The 25,254-nt window shown below is 32.3% G+C and overlaps 1 long non-coding RNA gene across 1 annotated transcript; it reads right to left on the bottom strand.

The window, feature by feature from the left end:
• Positions 1-16,227: 16,227 nt before the first annotated feature.
• On the bottom strand, positions 16,228-24,250 carry LOC123698639. Its single transcript, XR_006752438.1, has 3 exons — positions 24,173-24,250; positions 17,616-17,707; positions 16,228-16,877 (listed from the first exon to the last, which is right to left on the bottom strand). It is a non-coding gene; the product is annotated as an uncharacterized LOC123698639 (long non-coding RNA).
• Positions 24,251-25,254: the final 1,004 nt, after the last annotated feature.

Here is a 25,254-nt window from a genome sequence, read left to right as displayed (position 1 = left end):
ACCTACGAGTAATCCTAACAAATTGTAGGGATGTAGGTACAAAAAATATTGTAACTATTTTGTATATCATATATTAAGGTAATACATGCAAACATGCGTGATAACCCATAACATAGGATCCCATTCTTTATCATGTCATACACAGATTGATTTCACTAATGGACAAAGTGATTGACTAGAAGATCCTTTAGTACTGTTACTGTCTGAAATTATGAATGAACCATAGCGGTCATATTAAAAGAAAATAACATTTTCTCGGACAATATCGTGGCACGATATTTTATACTTACCTATATTCTACTTCACGTCCTAGCCTAGCGAGTAGGTATATAAGGTACTATTTCAATATAAAATATGGTTAATATCGCAACGATAGGTCGCATCGTTTTGGCCGTCGCATCCCTACCCAGCAGTAGTGTCAGCGCAGATCCGACTGTCCGGTCTATGCAAATTAACTGAAGTAAGCCACAAAGGGTGATGTTTCTGTTTGACGACTCCCCGACCGGAACGATTAAACGTTTAGTCTCTTTGTGAAGTCATCTGGCCATAATTGTTGATCGTGGCCGTTGCATACGCAATGACTACATACGATATTTATTCAGGATTCGAAACTTGGGAAGCATCGTTTAGTGCGGCTAAAAAGATTGCATGTTGGACGAGTTGTAGAGAGAATATTCAGAATTAGTTGAGGCAACAAATTTCATAGCACTTGCATAATGCTTTTCTGTAGTAGCTGTAATAGAAGTTTGATTCTAAGAAAAGGCACTATTACAAAAAGATATCTCTATATTTCGAATATTCTAGGCTTAAGATATTCGCACTCAAGTTTCTTTAGGGTTTTTAGATCAATACAAACGAAAGCGGATGTTTTTCTTAAGATTCCTTAATACTTAATTTTTTCCTTATTTTCCGACAAATCCGCTTATATGGTTATAAGAAACTCGACTTCTTTGCGTTCTATTATCTATGTAAACGTGTTTATTTTTTTGATAACCCTTATGTTATTGTATAAAAGATAAAGTAGTACTTATATGAATTAAATCTTTGACACGTACGATAATGATTAACGTGGGCTACTTAAATATATATATATGACTAGCGGTCCGCCCCGGCTTCGCCCGTGGTACATATTCACGTTTTCTCTACATAAGAACCATCCTCGTACTTCAAGGAATATAATAAAAAAAGAATTATCGAAATCGGTTCAGCCGTTCTCGAGTTATGGAATTACAACGAAAAGTGGCATTGATTTTTATATATTAGATAGTAGTTTAAATTACGAGTATTGCATGATACGGACATATTAAGCAAAAGAAAAATTGCACGAACAAATTTCTTATGCAATGTTTAAAATAAAAAAGTGGAGCTAATGAAAAAATAGCTCAAGCAGAGCGAGCTATATTTGTGCGAGTTCCTCTCGCCTGCCGTCATTTGTCCACGTAATTACGTCTCACGACAGACAGAGGAGGGAGGGCGCTTCTCACCAAGTTTTTGTGAGATTACTATAGTCATAAATAATGTATTCCCCTTTTCTTTGAACAAAGGAATCACGTAAAAAATAACTGCGCGATCTAAGAGTTACGGGAAATAGCTCCGCTGCAGTTAACAGCGCGTATTCCTACGTTTTATACTTTTATTATTTTAATTGTAGATGTGATCACAAGCAGACTTGCGTAATAAAAAGTGGGACAAAAGCTTATTTATAAGAATACATTTTCTATTTATTAAAAATTCTTAGCATTTCATTTTAATTTGAGATAAATAACTATCATAAGATAAATGAGAACTCGGCATCTCAAACACAAAGACTAGGAAATTCTACGCTTAACGCAATTTTTTCTAACGCTACTGTCTTGTTTTACTGACCAATTTATTATAAACGCTCAGATTATAAATTAAAATAATTATAAATGGACATAAAAGTGCTGAAACTTTAACCTTAAATTTTGTAAAGCAAATTAAATCTTACGAGCTCTACTTTTTCTCTGAAACGCTTTTAATAAACGCCAGTCATTTGTTCCAACTAGGTAATAGAAGAAAATAATACGGGTGACTGATTATAACCGTCATCCATTAATTGTATCGGGCCGAGCCCTGGGAATTATTTTATAAGGGAAGCTCTTAAAAGCTTCATTATTTGCTTCAAAATGTATTTATTTTGTAACGATACTAGGTCTAATATAAAAAAATAAATAAAAATTATCTCTGTGAAAATTATAATTATATCTACTATTAGATTAAATATACCTTTGAAATATTTTTATTCATAAAATTAAAAAACAAAACTTAAGAATGTAGCTGTTAACTCGTCAACGCTGATTTTCGGCTAAATAAAGAATGTAGGTATTTACTATTAAAGAATGGAATGTTCCCTCAACATAAATATCTAATAGGTAGGGTAAGGCACATGTTTATATATAGGGAAGAAGCTTTGATTTGATTTTCAAATTCGTTAAAGGTTGAGGTTCTTTTTTCCTTTGACGACAAGAAAATAGCGGAAACTACATTTTTTCCGGTATAGCAATCAGTTAAAATTGCCCTGTGAAGTAAAATGCATTTTTATTGTACCTACTGTATTCTACGAACTCAGTATAAGCAAGCTATCTTAAGGTCTACTAAGATACAACGGGATTTTCTTTACAGCAGTGTAGCGATTAATTTTACCCTGAGAAGTAATTAATTAAACTCTCTTTTGGTAATCATCCAGTCTGTGCAGCTCTTTGTGTCTGAGAAATTAGATTAAGGAGTATCTAAATTAAATTTTATTTCCTAGCTTAAGAGGCCTGATTATTTTCGCTACAAATGAACCTAATCAATTGAAATGTATAAAATTTATTGCATCCATCAAAATAATTGGGCATTTCTATTACATGAATACCGAAGTACTTTCTATCATCGAAATTATAATTTGATTTAACCCTAAAAAAATAGTCAAAGTTATTACGACTTCAAAAAAAAGGAGGTTATCAATTCGGCCGGTATGTTTTTTTTTATGTATGTACACCGATTTCTCCGAGGTTTCTGAACCGATTTACGTGATTCTTTTGTTGTTCGATGCGGGATGGTGTCGAATTGGTCCCATAAAAATTTTATTCGGATAGGCCCAGTAGTTTTTATTTTATGAGCATTTTTGTCTGTATTTGTAAATGTTGCAAGTGCAAGTTTGAAGTCGGTTGTTTTTAACGCAGTTATAATTCAACTTGTATTTACTCTTATCATTTTATTCGTAGGTACTTATTCTTTTGTATATTCTCAAGTATAATCGCTTATAAATTATTATTATTTATGATTCTATTTTAATTACGATGTAAAATCATGTTATCTAATCTGAAAAAGAACAATATAACTCTGAAACAACTCACGAAAGTTAAACCCACAATATATATTTAGAACTAATTACTAACATACTTAAACTCGAGTTCCAAACTTTCATACCCAACATCTTAACGTTTGATATCACACAAAGTTTATTCAAACAACACGGAGGAAATTTCAAAGCTAATACAATAATAATATGATTATCCGCTTGCTTACCTTCGAGCTGTAATTAATACGATGGCCTTACCTGAAACTTAGTATATTTTAATAACCGTACGTAACTAAACAATAGTTTAAAATTTAATTTATGAACTGGTAACTTCATGGAATAATACTGTGTTTCGAAAACAATAGAAGTTATGATTATTGGAAAAATTAAAAGCACTTGCACACATATTCTTACAGTTTGTGTTGCTTCTTTCTGCAAAGTGATATTAGTACCTATCAATTTATATTTTTAATTAGGGTTACAATTGAGGTTAATTCTTTGATTTATTAGTAGTAATGAAAATTGTTTTCCAATATTATTGTAAATGGGAAATCTAAGGTGAAAAAATTGGATAAGATCAATACTTTTACTGAAACTTATTAGTCCAGGCAATTTATTAAAAATGTAAATACTGAGAATATTTTACGTTGTGATAGAGTAAAGGCAACTAAGTAAGCCCATATCACTCAAGAAGACGAATAAAACATTATCAAAGGACATCTGTCCACCCGTTGACCCGGCTCGGTTATCGAGCCTTCAAAGAAAAACTTTCACGTCAAAGTCCCAACAAGTTCATGATGTATCTATCGCGATTTCTCAAGTCCAAATACAACTTTATAAAATTTTTAATTAAAAAGAAATCTCTAGTTTGAAATTTCTTTTAGTAAAAACGATTTTTAATTAAATTAGCAGGCTTGAAAAGCTAAAGTATATTTAACCAAGTACACCCTTTTTAACTTTTTAATTTGAAACTGTAAACTGTGATTAAGATAAATTTTTACCTTTTACAAATTTATTTTGCAATCGCGAATGCGAGCAATATTTTTAAAGGTATTTCCAATATTTGTGTGAAACCAATTGTAGAAAAATTTTATACGTAAATCAGCCATATTTGCACACTCCATCTTCAATATTTTACGCATTGCGCCAGGGACTCGTTTACAATATTAACTACATATTCACACGGAACTTTACAAATTATCCTCTACTTACCCACAGCGGAAACTAATTCTGGGAAGTGGGTTTAATATCTAAGAGCTCAGGTTTAAGCTGCGACATAATTCATAACACAAGTATTTGTAATATTATGAACGACTAGCTTCCGCCCGCGACTCCGTCCGCGCGGATGTCGGTCTTTGCGTGGATGGTTTATTTCTCCATTTTGAGTAACTCCTGTGAGTAACTCGGACAATGACATCTTATAAATATCTATTGGACCCAAATACGGCTAGGTCTATAATAATACGCAACGTGTGTTCGCGGTACCTACTACAGAACAACGTCTATGGATAACTGAAAAATTGAGATTAATTTTTTTCTACGTATTTTTCCAGGATAAAAAGTATCCTATTTTACGCCCAGGATAATAAGGTATAATTATACCAAGTTTCATCGAAATCGAACCGGTAGTTTTCACGTGATGTCTTCACATACAGACAGACAGACAGACAGACAGACAGACAGACAAAAATTTTTTTAATCACATATTTGGGTTTGGTATCGATACAGTAACACCCCCTGCTAGTTATTTTTTCAATATTTTCAATGTACAGAATTGACCCTTCTACAGATTTATTATATTATGTATAGATTTATATCATGTTTCAACTTAACTCGAGTGACGTGAAAGTATCGTGCACTAATCACGTTTAATTAATTAAGACTTATAAATCTTGTTTGTAACATTTCATAGGGATCTTTTGAACAAGCAAAAAGTACGTAAAGAAACGTATGGGACTGAAATTTAAAATGCAAATGTGTGTGAATTGTGGTTGTAAATCGGCTCTAGGTGACAATAATTGTGCCTAGCAAGGATACTGTAGCGTTAATCACTTTGACACCAAAATGCTTCAAACTAACAAATGATTTTAACATTTTTCATTATACGTACTACGTAGATAATAATCCAAAACGTTTTTTAGAAATAATTATATTTTCTAGCTATCAAATATATTTTATTTTCATACTTACAAAGCATAAATTATATATTCGTACTATTCCATTTTGATCACTACAATTTAATTGTTTTATTTTTTTATATATACTCGATGTCATTCATTTGAAATTTGGTGAAAAACTTTGCAATCTGAAACCTCTATACTGATTCATATTTCATACTATACATAATACTCATACATTATATATCTAACCCAATAAAGGCTTAACCTCTGTCCCCATTAACCAGAATACAAAATCAACTAATTGATAATGAATATTAATGTGGCCGTATAAAATAATAGTTGTACCGCAAAGTTGGTAACATCCATATTAGCAGATGTAATTGACGGCAGCCTGTGCCGACCACACGTTTTAAATGTTAAAAGCAATCTGATTTTGTAAAGTAACGAACGCTTTAAGACCATTTTTAGGAGTCATTGTTTAAACTCTGGTTGTAACGAAATGTATGTACGTGCAAATTAGATCTGTAAATTCCATGTGTTTGTGTTTCTGAGTCAAATAAACTTTATTTTATTTATTTTATTTAGCATGCTTGAGTAGGTGAAAATTTCAACAATTTAAGTAGCCGGTTCAAAATTTTATTACGAAGTGACTATTTGTCCATACAAACAGTACCCATGTACTGTACGAATAAATTATTTATTCGTAGGTACATTTATTAGAGAGAATTAGGAAGCTTTTCAAAGTTAAATTTTTCATATGGCAATGAGAAGTAGAGAGTAGAGTAGTAATTTCAATAAGGACACCTATAAAATATGTTATTCATTGATTTAATAATTAGGTCATTATATGTTAAAGCACCTACTATAATACTTTTACAAAAATGGGCTTTCTTGGAAGACGGCAAAAATTGAGCAAACTACAAATTTTCTTAGGATGAATTTCAAACAAAAACAAAAACTGTAATTAATGAAGATTTTTTCCAGACGCTAATTGATAGGATCTTTGTAGTTCGTGTTCCTTTTTCCCCGAACACTAGATCCTCAGTATTTAGCTTTCTTCATTAACTTTCGTATCAACGTCGTACCGCAAAACAGTAGTGAAAGAAGTCTTAAAAGGTTCCAGAAAATATCCGAAGATGTTGTTATGAAAACTTTGATATGTTCAGTGTTCATACTACAAAGTCCTGGTAATTTTCCAGAAACCAAATTAAATCAGCGTAACCCGAGTGCATTGGTCGATAAGGTTAGTACCTAAGTTGATTCAGGTTTAGATAGGATTGACCATTAATGAAATCGTGGTTTTGGGGTTGCATTATGATACTGATTCTGCATCTCTGATGGTTATACCACATATGCTAGACTTTGGACTTTTTGTGGTGTACTTTATTTTTATTCTGCATTTAAAAATACATCGGAAACGTTTCATTAGGTCGCTTTGTATACCGTATGGTAGCGTAGACCCACCAAAGCCAATCAAATGAGGAATAGTACACAATGACGGTATGTACATTAAAATAGTAAAAAAACATACGTACGAACAAAAATTTTGCTGCAGAGATCCTAGTTATTAGTCTCAAGTTCTAAGTCTAAGTATCTACTATGCACTAGCATCCACTGGAGATTCCAAACTATGATATATAAAGGAGCTAGATACGTTACCCGCTCTCTATTTTGGCAAGAAAAAACTCAGGTAAGTGCCCGAGTTTCACTTAGTCACGCACCATTCAGCGTCGTGGCTGGAAGTTCTTTTTATATTTTAATCGGCAGTTGTTATTACGAAGTACATGAGTGAGACATGTATTATGTCTCGTGCGTGAGAGTGAAAGAGAGAACAACTGTATTAGTGATAATGCGTTAGTAAGTAGGTATGTATTAATTACGCTGTTTTTTAGTGCATTGATGTTGGCGTATGCCGCGTCTACTAGTATAATAGGTCATTGATTCCAAACGACTGCAATACAGCAGGTAGACAGCACTCACTCTCGTATAGTCTCGCATGCTAATTGGCACGGCTACGAATAATGGATTCTCATATACCATTAACAATAGAACCTTATTGAATAGTGAGATCGTGTACGAACATATTTGTTTTACATTGCTGGACATAATTTGATTTGAATCGATGAAGTCTAACATAATTTAATGGTGGGTGTTCAATGAATACAATATTTTTGTGCCAAAAATCTCGGTAAATAAACCTACCTCATTAATTTGCTTTTAAAAGAAAATGTTTGATCTGTTTTACAACCCCTAATTATGATCCATTCATAATGTTATTCATTCCTAAATAATTTACCGTTTAATAAATTCCGTGATATATTCACAGTTATTAAAAACTACAGTTTTGAGTGGCGCAGCGGTCACAACAGTTGCAGTATGAAGTTTGACAAAAATATCGTAATGGAGTGACAACCGCAAGCTTTCATTCAATTTGCCAACTTCCCGACATACCCTCTTCACTACACAACTTTGCCATACGTGTTCCCCATAGCAATATGACTTATTATGTTGTTACATATCTTGTCCAGTTTTTTTATATGATGACCTAAATATAACCTTTGTTATGTTCCTTTAAATTTATCGAGAACCATTTTTTTATAATTTAGCGCAAACTGTCGAACTATTTGATGTAAAAGAAAACTTCTTTAAGACTTGCGAGTCACGTTGAAGATTCAATTGTTCAGAATTTTAGTGCTCTGAACCAATTTTTCGCCAATTAAATAGGATAACAAAATACCTTTTTTATCCGACGTTCTCAAAATCGTCTAAGGTTCTGTAAAAGTTGTTTACCCGGGCAATACTCCTCTTAGACCTTGCGGCAACTTGTGTGTATTCTGTAAGATACCAATCTCGCCTTAACACGTTCACTGCGGCACAGAAATATCTGTACTTTCCATTACTGCGTTACGGGTCGTTTTAAACCTTGTCCTATACCAGAGATTGTGGCGGCACGAGGCATATTAAACCCCACCGCCCGTAGGAGACCAAAATCGTTTTTTTGGCGCCAAATAAGACAAAGTGTGCGGCTTTTGTCGTGATTATTATTAACAATGAGTTCCTTAACCTAAATCTACCGTCGCCCGTGGTTAGATTAGTTAGTTTAGATTCTAGGGGTAAAATAAAATGTGGGGTCTGATGTACCCCATACCGCACTGAACAATAGCAGTTTTTCATATAATTTAGTGATGGGAAAAGAAATATCGATTTTATTTAATTGTATTTATTTATCAAACTTATGGATGTTTTTCATTAAAACAGGCCAAACAATAATAGTTGATTCAATGAACAAACACACTAATAGTAATCATGATTATCAACCTATTTGAAGAAAGTTACTCAACATGTCACATTCACGATTCTATTAACGATATTTATTATAACGAGTAATTAGGATGTTTGAAAATTACCTGTATCCACATTCAAGTCCTTCTTTGTAAAAGCTTCAATAAGTTGTTCCATAAATAGTCTCGAATGCGTTACACAACACTAACCGCGTGAAGCTAGCTTAGGGTGCGGTACGAGGTGCGTGGTGGTACGAGGTGTTCGCAACCTCGTTCCGCACTGTGTTAGAATTTTTATTTGTTCAGTGCGGCACGAGGTCTAAGAAACCCGGTATTAAGGTCGGTATACCATTGAACTAGGAATCAATAGCACATCTCAGATATATAGATATCACTTTCCTACACTGAACCAGATGGAAGTTATGCCTCCCGCACGACAGAGAAGTTTAAGTTTTTTCCTACCGCTATAACGACGAGACACGGACAGGGTGTTTCAAGCCCTGTTTCGCAGCTAACGTGTTAAGCAATTGTTCAGGGCTTTTAACAAGCAAGATTTACTTTCATCTGAAGCTACAGCAAACAGGCATGACAATATAGGCGTGTGCTACTTTAATAAGCCAACCAAAGCTATAATTTATACCTTATTATAAATTGATTTAATATGACACATCAGCAGTTTTTTCATGAGATTTACACCATAACTACTTAATTGTGATTCAGAATAATCGAAAAAAAGCAATAAAATATTATTCGTTCGCACTGCAGCCAGCCCAGTGCAGTGGGAGATGAAAAATGCGGTTGCATTGGACGCGTTCCCAAATAACCGTGAATATTACCTCTCAACAGACTGCACACATTTTTCACAATTTACGTCATTGTTACACTTTGCTGGCTCAGCGTATTTTCTGTATGAGACATCGGTCGGTATTACAGATTATTTGTTGGAGCAAGCAACGAGAAACACTTTTGTGAATCACCCCTTCAATTCGGTACGTACGTGTTTGTTTTAAGGAAAAATGGTGGAATGAGTAATTGTTAAACTTGTTTTAAATATGAAATAATATCATAAATTGCAATACATTATATCGTCAAATTGAAGTGCTATACTACTCTGTAGGTATATATTCACGTTATGTTTGTCACAATCTAAAAATAAAACAATAACAAAAAAAAATTCTACGTTTATAATTACGTGCAATAAAGCGTTTTCATTTTCATTGTCTCTCACAAGGGCGAAACACTTTGTATCATATTCTCTGTAGGAGCAAAGGCTTTACGTAAACTTTAGAGAACACTGAACAACAGTTATAGAGTATCTAGCACAAAACTTTGTAATATTTCAGAACAATTAATTAAACCGGTTTTATTTACAAAATATCAACGAGGCTAGTTATCAAATGAGCGAAATAATTCGAAATTATATTTGTATTATTTTTGTTATTTAACTAGTTGACCCAGCAAACTTTGTGACCTCGTTAATTTTCAGCATTTTTACGATGCTTTAATAGTCATTCTGGTATTGGGTTATAAAAAAAATATTTTTAAAATGAAATAGAGAACTTAGCAAACTTTCAAAAATATAAAATGATATTGATGATGAAAGCAATAATACAATATTATCGTTTTTATACTACGTGTCTACGCAAACATTTTTATGTCAATGTTAATCTAACTTAACCCACACTCTATTATATGCCCACTGTTTAGGAAAATACATATTAAGGAAAAGCCTATTCACGCTTGGCTCATGGTCAAAAAAATTATGCTTATATGGACTTATAATAATTAACTTGGACTTTTTCCAAATACATTTTTGTTTATCTATATTATGTATAGGCAACAAGACACTCCCTTTAAAAGGGCCGACAAAAAACCAGAAGTGTCAGCCAAGCAGTGTAAACGTTTGATAAATTAGACCGGCATCTTTTTCACGAATTCTCTCTTGTAATCCTTTCATCAAAATATATTTTCGGAAGTATCTATAGTAACACGAAGTTAAGAGCTTATTAAGAGAGAAAAATTATGAAATTTGTAGTTTACAAATATGTATTATATTTATTATGGAAAGAAATTGACTTTGAAATTTTCCATTTTTCCAAACGTTGAGAAAATGTAGAAGAGTAGCAAATACTTTTTAAAAATCTTTTTCAAATCTTTTAATAGGATTAAATAGTAAAAAGCGCTGTAAAGGACGTTGATTATACAGAAAATTCTTCGCAACACCTTGGTTCTTTGATCGTATCTCTCGGGCCAGCTGAAGGATAACTAAGTTGGCGGTTACTTAGTCCGAGTGTCGCTATCGTTGATTCATCCTACCTGAATTTATTTTTCCTTTTTATTTATGTTTTCATCTGCCTAAGAAGTCCTTCCCTATTATATTTATTAGGTTTTTTCTGTACTTTTCTTTATAGTTCTCTTACCTATGAAATCATAAGTATACAAACCTGAAATAACTTAGCGCTCTAAGTATATGTAGAGAACACGATATAACTACGATTACTTTTATATTTCATACACTTCACTGTATTTAACATTCTTGTTATCAAACCTGGTAGGATTAATGAGGAATAAAATAATTATCAGTATCCGTACTATAATACTATCGTATCAGAACTCGTGGATGAATTTATATAAATAATCCTACGAGACAATACTAGCTATAGTCGAGCCAATTTAATAGGCAACATTTGACGTCTATCAATTTTATCTTCGAAGAGATGTAACTTGTATAAAAACATCGATTACCTAAAGTGAATTAATCGATACGGATTTGAAACATTTGTCAATCGAATTTATTAATTTAATTATGATGATTTTTATTCACAAGTAATCAATGCATTCGATTCTAGATGTCAGATTTCGATTGTTAGAGTAACATCTCTGGTATTTAAAAAGAAAAAAGGTTTATTGACACAAAATTGTAGCGACGTCAGTTCTTCAATTCAGAAATTGTTTATTATGTTTAGAATGGTTTATCAGTAAAATGAAATCTTAAAATTACTTGTATTGGTTATTATTATTATAAATATGTAATCATAATTTAAAAAAGTTAAGCAAATGTGCAGTTCTAACAAAACGAAATATCATGTTATTCTATGTCGTCGTTACTAGGTTACGTTGTTGAATTTTGTTGAACTGTCAAATGTTGCCTATTAAAATGGCTCTACTATAATATTCTTTCTATCTCCACAGGAATGTAAATTAAGTGTCATGTCTAGGTGAAGTGACAGTTAGACGAGTAAGCACTAAAATTAGGGACCTATTTTCACACGATCTTATTTAGCACATCCGTGAAGTATCGTGTTGTGTATTAAAAGCACCACTAATTTCATAAACATTAAAGCAAGATTGGTAGTCGAACATCAATTATAAAGTAACATAACGGTGGATTTGTCAATATTTAAAAATATGTAGATAAGGGACGGCTTGGAGCTGGAGCTTAAAATTGCCATTTGTACATTTCACTATAATAAGATATTGATTGATAAGATAAGACCGATTGTAATATGAATAGTAATAAATAAGTTGCAACCTTAGCTCGAACATAGTATGAAATATTTCGACGCCACCTGGAGTCTGATGCTTATTACCCAGTATAATTGTTAGTTAATAATTGATTTTAGTAATGCGTTTAATTCTGTAGATCATGATATTCTCTTAAAATTACTTTCTTCTCTTAATATTTCCGATACTGTAATTAGCTGGATGTACGACTATCTACGAGGACGCCGTCAACGTATCTACAGTAATGACTGTTATTCATCTTGGTGTGATGTCGTTGCCGGTGTTCCTCAAGGCGGCGTACTGTCTCCTCTTTTGTTTTCTCTATTTATTAATTCCATCACTCACAACATTTCCTCTTTATATCACATGTACGCAGATGATCTGCAAATATATACTCATTCATCATACGAGAATTTGCCTAATGCAGTACGTCAAATCAATAAGGACCTTGAATCAATAATAAAATGGAGCAAAGCGCACGGAGTGAATATAAATCCAGATAAGACACAATCAATCATAGTCGGAAGTCGACACTTCGTAAATAAAATTGACTGGGTCACCATTCCCAAGGTTATTGTAGACGGTGTTATTATCCCTTACAGCTCCAGTGTCAGAAATCTAGGAATATACTTCGATCAGACTCTTTCATGGACACAGCAGCTTCAAGAAGTGCGAAAAAAAATGTTTAGTTCTTACGGTTCCCTCAGACGTTTACGTAACCTTCTTCCAATCCTCACTAAAATTGAGTTAGTACAAGCTTTACTTCATCCAATCCTCGATTATTGTGACTGTGCCTATCCCGATCTTAATGAAAACCAATTAGATGCTCTCGAACGCCTTCAGAACCTCGGTATAAGGTACATATTCGGTTTGCGAAAATATGACCACGTATCCCACTTCCGTACGAAACTCAAATGGTTGCCAATACGTTCTCGACGGAATGCTCGCATGCTTCATCTTCTTTACGGCATATTGTTTGACGCTAGAACACCGAACTATCTTAAGGAAAGATTTATATTTCGTCACTCCAACAGCTTGGTATTGAGATCTCCTTACTCCCTTTCTCTTCTAATTCCATCTCACCACTCTTAACTTTTACCATCACTCTTTTACTATGAACGCTATTAATCTTTGGAATTCGTTGCCAGATTCAATCAAACATGCACAAACCATATCTACGTTCGATAGTTTGGTAAAAAAATATTATCTTTCGTTATAAACAGTTATAAATTTATCTATTATATTTTAAATTTTTTGTATACTATTTAACATTGTATGTATTATTATTACATAATATGTAGGTATATATTATATTGGTGTACTATATATAATATATGTATGTTATTTTATTTATTTATTTATTTTAAATATTAAGTGCTCTTTTGCTCACACCTCCATAAATGTATTCTTCCAGCATTTTCCAATATCACAGGTTGTCTGGTAGAAATCACTTGTAAGTGATAAGACCGCCTTTTGTACATTGTTTCTATGTGCTGTTTTTTACTCTGTTATTTTACTTGGTGTGCAATAAAGAATTTATTATTATTATTATTATTATATGAAATATAGGCCTGTCTCTCCCTAGGAACGGCAGAATTAAAATTGGTGACACAAGTATTAGATATAAAGTCAAACTCAAACATTTATTTATTCAATTAGACTTCTTTTGGAAGCACTTTCGAATCGTCATTACATATTATTATTAACATTTACCACCGATTCGGAAAGCAAAATCTACGGATAAGAACAAGAGAATATATTTTTTCAGTCCTTTGGTACATTCGGTACAAAAAGTGAGGAATTTATAACAAAAATAGAATCAGAGATATAAAAATAAAATATACTTACACAATACACAAGACGGTATGTCAAGAATCCTGGTAAGATATGCTCACATTCAGACACCTGTAAAGACTTGTAACAGACATCATAAACAAATGTCTATGCGATACCAAGATATGTACCTACACAATGTATTTAGGTTAATCGAAAACTTTACTAAAACAGAATATCTAGTAAGTACCTAATTTAAATTGTCTATTCTAATCAGTATGCAAGAAACTTTTCTAATTATTTTGATGAAGTTAAAATCGAAACATCATTATTTACCAGAGTCTTCTTAACGATTCTGGCAACACAAACTCTTGATGGATTTAACTTTTATCAGTTTCACGGGCCAGTAGACGGAAAGCTGTCGGTGTCGATATGACGAATTGGCTTTATCTCCTATATAGATAGGCGGATGGATGGCTGGCTTTAATTCTTGTTTATTTGTCAATTTATCCAACCTTATATAAAAGGGATATACAGTTTAAGTAACATTTGTTGTCACTTTGTTTTTACTTGTACCGCAAAAAATAGAAGAGCAAATTTTTCTTTAAACGGTTTGTCACTCCCCATTAAACGTTTTTAAATCCTACGGTGTATAAACTGAAGAGGATAATTGCTAATTACACTTTAATCCAATTAAATAAAAAAGAGTTTTATTAAAACACAATTTTACGGTTACGTAGGTAATCCCGAGACAAATTATTAATGTACCATATTTAGAATTTAGGTCATCCATATACATTTAAGTTAGATCCGTCCCTAAACAAACATTTGCTAGACTAATTTATGTACCCAGTGCTCGTATAAAATAAAATATTCAAATTTTCAGCACTTTAAGAGTACTTAAAAAATATGTTGTAACTCGGGTGAAAAATCACACATTAAAAATGTATTTGCGAAAGTTTCGTTCCAGAAAACATTACTTTATAAATGCATTTAACTCACATTGATAAAACAAGCCGAAGTTCCTTTTATTGTTCCCGTCGGAGAAGTTTTCTTCTGAATACAGTTCCAAGAAGGAATAACTTTAAACTTAGTAATTGATTCAACTCAAACAGCATTAGAGATATATATCTAAACGAGAATTAGTTTATAAGTCTATATAGTTTTCGAATTCAAATTATCGGCAATGTGGACGGTTTGGTTAACCTCAATTTGGTTTAAAGTAACGTTATAATCCGCTTCGTTTAATCGTTATTAAGGATCTCGTTATAAATTTTATTTAAAATATTAAATAGTTCACTACATTAAAATTTTATGAAATTACTGAAAAGACAAGCTAAACTTACATTTTTAATAACTTACGTTTAAATATCCAATTTTTTTCACGATTCGATCCACCACTTTACATAAAATATAGACTATGATATCGTCGCAACTGGTTTTTTTATTTTTTATATGATATCCTACCAATATTTAAAATCGTCAGTTAAATCATTTAGTACATATATTAACTCAATGGTTAAAATAAACCAAAAACATCAATAAAAATACAAATCATTCAAAAGCTGAATTAAATTTCTGTTCGTAATAAATTACACCTAAACTTTAGAAGCGGCCTCACAAATGCGCAATAAATAAGAATAAACTCGTGCTATACGGAAATATTGGAAAAGTCAATCAGTTAATAGCAGTCACAAAAATCGTTCAATAAATGCTCAAAATCGCAATAAATCGGTATAAAAGTAATAACAACAGGAGTAGGCACGAGCGAGCAAATATTGCTTTCGACTAATGGAAACGGAATAATATTTTAGTTTTGATTTATTTGGTCTTGAATTTAATACCCGATACGTTTATCGTTTGTCATATTTGAACACGATTCGTCGTTTAATATCATATTGGACGTTATCAGAATATTTATTGTATGAAAAAACAAATGGTCATTCACATCGCAAGCTTGTTTCGAATAAATTTATTTATGCAATTTACAAGAGACTATTTCGACATCGTAGTTCGTATTCGTAGGCGAGATATATTATAATAATCGAACATTTTGTAAACTCTAGTTTCAGTCTTTTTACAATTCTCAAAGACGTATAATCAATTAAGTTCCACACTTCCAAATCACCTTTAAAATAATACTAAAATTCTAAAACAAGGGTGCAAATATTGCTTTTATAGGAAAAATATTACCTCTATTAAAACTAAGACGTAAGGACAAAGATATATTTATAACATTGAGTTTAGATGATACACATAGTTAACCAATGAACTGCCTGAAACCTTGTGTTACTTGAAAGTTAAAAGCCCGTAATAACTCCGCCACAGCTGGTCTCTCAACTGCCCTATATGAAACTCACATAGACAAACTAAGTTTTTTATATTAGGCTTGAACAAACGAGCGTACTCTGCACCTGGTACAGTAAAGTACGTAACTACATAAACTTTATTGGTTATGTTCACTTGGACCTAATGAAATTGACTCATAAATTTATTTATTTTTGGGGTAAGTAGCTTTAATTTTCATACAAAAATTCCATGTATAATATACCTATTAATGTTAAAATGTGATGTCTGTGCTTTTGCATTGAATACTTTACTTTTAGAATTAATATAGGTACAAAGGTAAAAAGGTACCTACTGATGAATTTTTACTGACGACCAACCTTTAATATTTAGGTATTAAAAGTTTATTTTAACCTCTCAACGCCCACAATATCATTATAATGATGATTAAACCAAATATTTCATTTCTTATAGTTTTACAAAATATTTTCCTTACAAATAAAATGTGAACATCACACGCATTAATTCTTGTACCACACGCCGCGTGGAAAGTTTCCCAAGCTGCATCGTTGGACATAATATATCAAAAGCCACGGCCCGAAACGGCTGAAACAGATAGCGTCAAATAAGCCAAGTTTAATGTGCCGTAACGTTACATATAGCGTCGACACTTTACTCCATTATGTGCCAGCCTCTCTGTATGAGCCATTTAACATAAGGATATTAAAAAGAAACGTATTTCTTTTTTGAATTCTAAAAAATTAAATACACAAAGAATAAAATAAAATATTACTTATAACTACTTATGAACTAAATTTAATAGAAAATTTAAAACTCCACAAATAATTCTGTTTCATATTGACAATTTATTACTTCGGCTCCGAAAAAAAAATCAAGTTTAAATATAAATACATCGAATAATAAGTGAGATAGAGGTATTAATCCGATTAATGTAATATGATACAGATCCGTATATATGTAATATTTTATTAATCATATGAAAATATATTTTCATTTTATGGAAGAGGATAAATTAAAAAGATTTGGCGCAAAGTTATTAACATCCTTTCTGAATCTGTCCTTGGTATATCTTCTAATCAATTTCTATTAGATATTTCCCTATAAATGAATCTAAATACAAAATCTTTGAGGAATCAGGATTTCTATAATTAATTAAAACTTCATAATACATTCTACAAATAGACATTTTGAAACACTAATACGTCTGTAAACGATTAAATCCAGAGGGAATCTGCAAACTACATGCTTCTATATTATTCGCCACGTGTTAACTTGCCTAACTTTCATGCAACTGCGCAATGTGTAATGTGCTAACATATGTACCTTCGTCTGAAGTGGTTAAGATCTCTTCTCCAGTAGACAGTAAAGGATGTAATTGCAGCTTGAAAGTCACTGTACAAGTCTTCGTATAACATCTGAAAATGTACAGAGTGGTATTAAAATAGTATTCTAGGTATAAAATGGAATAAATAAGTACCAAGTAACCGAAGTTCCTGAAAACGGAAGCTTCGTTCGGAAATGAATGTGTATTAAATGGAAAGATTGATTTTTGTTAATGTTCGAATAAGTCATACTTTTTCATTATTCCTTTTATATTTTACGTCTGTATTTTCAATAAAGTATATTCATTCAACATCAATCAAAATACGAATATAATCTCTTTTTAATCATATACCTACCAAACTATAACTTTTCCCAATTTTTCATGCATATTTTTTAACCGCAATCACACTTAAATTGAATTACATATGACATCAAAATGAATATATGTATATACATTTATAATCTCGCAAACTTACAACTACTTCAAACACATAAGTTAATTCATTGTTAAAATGTCATTAGCTAGTCAACGTATTAGATTGATCCAATTTCAATAACGCTATCGATATTAGTTTCAAAGTAAATAGAATTTGAGCAAATACTCGATACAAGCACAGAGTATACAATCGTCTGCACCTGTACTTAGCTGATTGCAAATTAATTATGCTTCAGTTCAAATAGTCACGTCGACATCACGTGCTATATCTGTGTATCTCGAGCTCTCTTGCAATAATCCAATTGCTGGTTCATTGACTGGTTAAGGTTGGAAAGGACAATCGATATTTCTAGAATGTCAGTCAGCATTTTTCTGCAGTTTCTTTGTTATGTGGCTTATAGAAATGTGAGTCTAACACTCATAACTTCTCTTTGTGCCTGTGATCACGCTCGTTGTAAAGTTCGATACGTTAGGACTAAATATGTATAATACATACATTAAATAAGGGAGTATGTATATTAATAACTCAGGCCCCGGAACCACAGACAAAATAGAAAATCTATTGTGACTGGGACCGATCGGGCCGATCGGGCTATTGCCCGACTCATATTTATTTATTATTATAAATAAACATTTTATTTCTAAACTAGCTTTCCACCCGCAGCTTCGCCCGCGCAGACAAAAAAAACCCGCATAGTTCCCGTTCCCATGGGATTTCCGGGATAAAACCTATCCTATTTCCCGGGGTAAAAAGTAGCCTATGTCCTTTCTCGGGTGTCAAAATATATCTATACCAAATTTCATGCCAATTGGTTCGGTAGTTAAGGCGTGATTGAGTAACACAGACAGACAGAGTTACTTTCGTATCTATTACATATAATAAATCTGTAGAAGGGTCAATTCTGTACATTGAAAATATTGAAAAAATAAATAGCAGGAGGTGTTACTGGATCGATACCAAACCCAAATATATGATTAAAAAATTTTTTGTCTGTCTGTCTGTCTGTCTGTCTGTCTGTCTGTCTGTCTGTCTGTCTGTCTGTCTGTCTGTATGTGAAGACATCACGTGAAAACTACCGGTTCGATTTCGATGAAACTTGGTATAATTATACCTTATTATCCTGGGCGTAAAATAGGATACTTTTTGTCCTGGAAAAATACGTATAAAAAAAATTAATCTTAATTTTTCAGTTTTATCCATAGAGTACGTTGTTTTGTAGAACCGCGAACACACGTTTCGTATTATTATAGGCCTAGCCGTATTTGGGTCCAATAGATATTTATAAGATGTCATTGTCAGAGTTACTCAAAATGGAGAAATTAACCATCCACGCGAAGACCGACATCCGCGCGGACGGAGTCGTGGGCGGAAGCTAGTTTATAATATTAGTATGGATTTGCGCGATGATAAATAAGGCTTATCTATTGGGTATTTTTTCACCAAAAAACATGTTAGTGATAACGAGTAAAATGGTTTATTTGAAAAGTTAAATTTTTTGTCGATTTTCATTTTAAATTAGTTTTATTATTGATTCAATGAAATCAATTAATAGAACTATTCTATTTCTAAATATAAGATACATATGGGATGTTCGATCAATGGACGCTATATCGTCTTTGTTATACAAAGTAGGTGTTGCGGCAACTTGTACATAGTCTACAAACTTTACTAATTGTGTTCTACGAAGTCTTATTACAAATTAATTAGTTCAACAATTTGCTCCATTCTTCGCGGTTTCTGAAGCAAATTAAACCAACGTTGTTTTCTTATTAGATTAACTCTGAACATTTATTTGTGTTATCAACTTTGAATCTGACACTATGAAGGAAGTGGAATTTGTGGCATTTAATGCTACCATAATCTCTCTTGTTAAATTATTTAAACGCAAAGTTTTTTTTTGTCGACAGTTTGTCCATATTCTATGGGAAAATTATTTTAAAAGAGATAGTTACTCTGAAATATTTATTCAAGGGTCATAATATTATTATATACTAGTGGTCCGCCCCGGCTTCGCCCGTGGTACATATTTCGCAATAAAAGGTAGCCTATGTCCTTTCTCGGGTATCAAAATATCTCCATACCAAATTTCATGCAAATTGGTTCAGTAGTTTAGGCGTGATTGAGTAACAGACAGACAGACAGAGTTACTTTCGCATTTATAATATTAGTATGGATTATGAAGCCAAAATAGTCATAACCTAAGAGGTAACTTTAAATGTAAGAGAAGATAAAATGTGACAAATATTTATCGACTAAATTATATAGTAAGGTAGGTACCTAGCATCGCATCGCATTATTATACGTGCTTAGGTAAGCACGTATAATAATGCGATGTTTACTCGAAGTGTTAGCTTAGCATTAGTTTAGCTAAAAGCTTAAAATATAAACTGGTCATAAATGCTAAGCTAGAAAACCCTGGACAAAGTTTAAAATTACACCCAATTAACTAGTATGCTCTCAATTTATAATTTAAACTAAAACTTTAATCGCTGCTCATACCTACATTCAAATAATAATTATAATCATTTTAGTGGGATTTGAATTTGGACAAGTCTTGTAGGTCTACTCGTGATATACTGGTATTATTTATCTACTGGGGTGAAAATAATATTATCTAAAAAATAAAGGTATTTAAAAATATAACAGCAATAAAGAATAACGGCCAAAAAACTTGTTTCTAAACTTTACCACGTTTCGAAAACTAGCCAATTCCAAACAGATAGTCGTACTGTAAATTCCATACAATTTAAATGAGTTGCCACAGTATGCTGCCACTGTATTGCAGAAAAAGCTAATAAAAAGAAGCTTTTTAGAAAAGGGTCACCAAAAAAGGTCGTTAAATATTCGATTCCTAGGAATACTAATATAATAAGAATAATATCTAAGAATAATAATATCTTACTTAGTAGTTAGTCCTGAATCTCCACTGAAATTTATCACGTAGGTAATGATTTCTAGTACGAATTATCAAAACAAACCAGTATTCTAATTTGTTCACGTTCCCTACAAAATAAAAATAACTGAAGGGGAAAAGGTAATTTAATGTTGATTTTTTCATTTACTAGAGCTGATTTACATTTTCATTTGAGTCTCTACGGCGAAACCACAAGATAAACGAACCGAGGGACCTCCTCATCAACCCTTAGCTCTTGGGACGTTTTACATTTCACCAAAACAGCTTAAGACACATTCCAGTCATTTTGTATCCTTTGTGGAAAACTTAGTGGTCATTTGGGAATAAGATGCCAATTTTAACCTACAATTCGACACCAGCCAAAAGTTAAAAGGCTCTCTTTTGTATTGACGTCTTTACTATCTCTATCTGCTATTGTGAATTGAAGATTTTTTTTCAAAGAACATTAAAATTCCACCTTAAGGTTTAAAAACGTTAATTGTTACAGCATAGTACAAAATGAGCTAGGTAAATAGTGAATAAATAAGAGTAATCTTGAGCACAGCGAGGCTGCATGTTAAGCTTGTAATCAATAAGGTAGAAGCTATTAGTCCCGACACCTGAGCTGCGAAGCCTCGGGCGACGACAGGATAAGTAAATATTAATGTTCATTCTCGATCCCGTAGATTGTGTTATCTCCTAGATTGCTTTGCGTTCCTGGTACTTATATTGTGCTGGATAATATAACCCTCGACCCTAATAAGTATGTATGGCACTCCTGTTCGTCGTAGCGTGATGATATATGTATAGCCTATAACTATGTACGTAGTACATATCTGTCAACTGTGCTATAACCTTCCTCTTTAAATGGGCTATCTAACACCGAAAGAATTTTTGAAATCGGACCAGTAGTTCCCGAGATTAGCGCGTTCAAACAAACAAACAAACTCTTCAGCTTTATAATATTAGTTATAGATAAAGGCATATCTCTACGCAGAAAAAAATGTTTATTGGTTCTCATATCTAATTACATTGGATTACACATTACATTATAGTTTGTTATAGTTCTTAAAAAAAAGCAAAATTTCATAAATAGTAGGTATCAAGATCAGGAATAAACTGTCATAAAATCAAATTATATTGCAACAATATAAACGAAACAGGTTGCATGCCAAGCTTAGTCTAGATTTTTCCAAATAAAATTGTCCAGGCGAACTAGCACTGGACCGGATTGGATACGATATTACCGTTGGCAGCTTGCACGTGCTCGACATAGCAGATCAACGTAGTTATAAGGATTTTTAGCTAGCTAGAAACATTTGGTAGAATCATTACACAGACAAATGTGATGAAAATGTAATCTTGCAGGTAAGCATTTACGATTACCGTGTAATTCAGGGTTTTCAGTATTTTAATTACGTCACTGTAAGTAATTAGCAAGATCGTGGATTTTTTATTATTTCGAATGAATTGGATATAAGTATATATTTTTGGTCATTTATTTCTTATAATATATTATACAACAAACTTCAAAGGTGTTAAAATTCTAAACGCCAGAAATTTCTCATTTTTATTTTGCACACACATTTATTTTTTGGGTTATTTTGACGCAACATACGGAACCCAAATGGAGGCACTAAATAAACCTTGTACCAACAAAAAACACCATTAAATCTTTTGTTTTCATTGTATTATGTAGGTACTAATGTATAAATATGTTATATGCTCGCATTTCAGTATTTATGTTGAAAATAAAAGCACGTCGTCCATTATTATGCGTGACGGAGCGATTTAACACAACTCGAGTTTTGATACAATAGGAAAGTGTTTTCAAAATAGAAACAGAAGGCTTAGAAAGTCTGAGCAATTATTTAATGTTAAATACAAGCTTTATTTAAAAACGATATTATCCCTTTCAGGAAATAGGTGCTGAGGAAAAGTTTTTCTTTTAGATAAACATGATCTTGGCAAGTTCTTAGTAGAGACTAGAGAGGATTACTTACCAGTTACGTGTTCATAATTTATTATTGTTTAAAATATATTCTTATTCTTTTAAGTTTCATTTCAATTCTGTGCAAAAATAGTCACGAAAACATAACGCCTATCCATAATCCAATATTTAACATCTATAATTGCAATTCAGTTCAATTAATTCTCAACAGACACCAAATAAGATAAGAAAGCAGGAAAATATAAAGCTTACACAACTTCAATAAATCTAAGATCAGTTGCAATCATTTCTAAAGCTGAAGATTTCTGTAAAGTACTTTATAAATAAAAATAAGAGTTAACATCGCTCGAAGCTGGAAAACGGTAACAGTATCACTTTGCACAAATAATAAGTATCTCATACAAGAATACTTGCTATTAAATATCAATGCCGATTCTTACAATAAACATTGAAGCTTTTATCAGTCATTGTTAAAAATCTTATGTTCACGGAATACGTAATACAACAAATACTAGTTACAATTATTATTAATCTACAAAGACAACTCGGTTTCTAATTGAGGGATAAGATCTACATTTACAAAGCAGAAGATGGTTGCCAGGACGAAAAAAACAGGAAACAAATCTGTGCTAGACATTTCATTAAATTCTCAGTATTCTCCACTCTATATGCTAATACATCATTTGTGGTTTTGTCCGCACAATGGAACGATTCCAATAAAACTTCTGTACCATATAAATCAAAAAGTAAAATAATATAATCCCAGTATGATTGATGCACATAAGAACTCTCATAAAGGGACAAGAAAGACGCCTTAAAATGATAAAACGGGTAAGCACCATACTTGAGTGCCTCTGAGGTGGAGCCATTTGTACGAGATAATACCGGGAGAGATTTGAGAAATATATGCGGAACACCACTAGACCAGAGTGATGGAGTTTATATATCATTCTCGAGCCTCAAACAATGCGTAACCCATATATCTTTGTTACAAAACTTTTTGAACGTTGCCATTTCCTTTCAGAATTTTAACGTGAGAATGTTTTTCGACAAATATTTACGAACACGAGATTGAGAAACTTAAAGACTGTTTTGTTTTTCGATTATGTATACTGAAAGATAATACAGGTTACAAATTTATTCTCTTTTCATTATTTTTACACGACCAGAAGGTTTTGGGTCGTTTCCTGAAGTGGAAGGCTTGTATACAATCGTCAGTTCAAAAGGTGATTAAAATCTTATATGGAGCAGAAATTACCTTTGATTTAATGCTTACCTTTATGGAAATGCAGCGTGCGCAAAAACAAATTATTAAAGAGAACACAAAGCCGTGTGTTCACAGCGCCGTGGCGAGCAGAATTAAATCTTCGTGTGTACGCAAAGCCGATTTAAAGATACCTATGTATTCCGTAGTACAATTTTGTATCATTGTGTACTAACATTGTATTGTAGGGAATGGGACCTGTCCATATTGAAGTACAATTAATATCTTTTCTGTAATTTACGTTGATCATGATGTTTGGTAGCATGTGTTTTTTTTATAGTATGTAAACGATTTTTTATATTTCTATAAATAGATTGTAATTGTTTAATTCAATTTAAAAAACAAGAATTCCTTCTTCAGTTCCGTTTCTCACTCACGAAACTCAAACGCTATGTGTGATTCATATACCTAAGTAGCACAAAGATTTATAGCCTTCCTGACATTTATTATATCATTTTAATAGCAAAGATATCCTTTCAATAAAAATGTTGAAAAGAAATGTTGAAATGAAAATGGAACATCGCAGAATATTATAATTGTTAAACCAAGTGGAAATTACGGAGAAAAGGACCTCATTTTATCTTTAGTGTAGAGATCTTGTTTAGACTTTAATTGCAAGATATTTCTTAACGAAGATTTCACCGTACCTGGTATTTCAACTCAACTTGTGTTGGGTTAGAAAAATAAATTAGATTCTGTGGTGTTCCCGACGCTTGCTCGAGATTAAAAGTGCCTTATCCGGGTAGTTGTATGCAACGTGACATATTCAAATCACTCCTAGTCTGCAGTTGGAAATACGTTTTTATACGAGGTCGTTAATTAAATTTTTGTTTCCATACAGATTTATATGGGACATATAAAAAATACGAAATGTGATTTAGTTTGAGATAACGTGAAATTGTATTAATGAGATATCAGAAAGAAAGTTTCGTTAAAATCGACATAGGTTTAGGTATTGGCAAAAGGTAACTTCAGGACAGCAAAAGTGGATATCTCGCCTAATAAGTATCTGTAGTTATGAGCCTATATTTTTATCTTGTTATTTTCTATCAAAGATTACGATTTAAGGTACAATATAAAATATAATTCTATCT

This window comes from Colias croceus, chromosome 16 (assembly GCF_905220415.1).
Source record: "Colias croceus chromosome 16, ilColCroc2.1".
Classification (NCBI taxonomy): Eukaryota; Metazoa; Arthropoda; class Insecta; order Lepidoptera; family Pieridae; genus Colias; species Colias croceus.
Note: the sequence above shows the minus strand (reverse complement) of the source record. Positions and strands in the feature narration are given on the sequence as shown.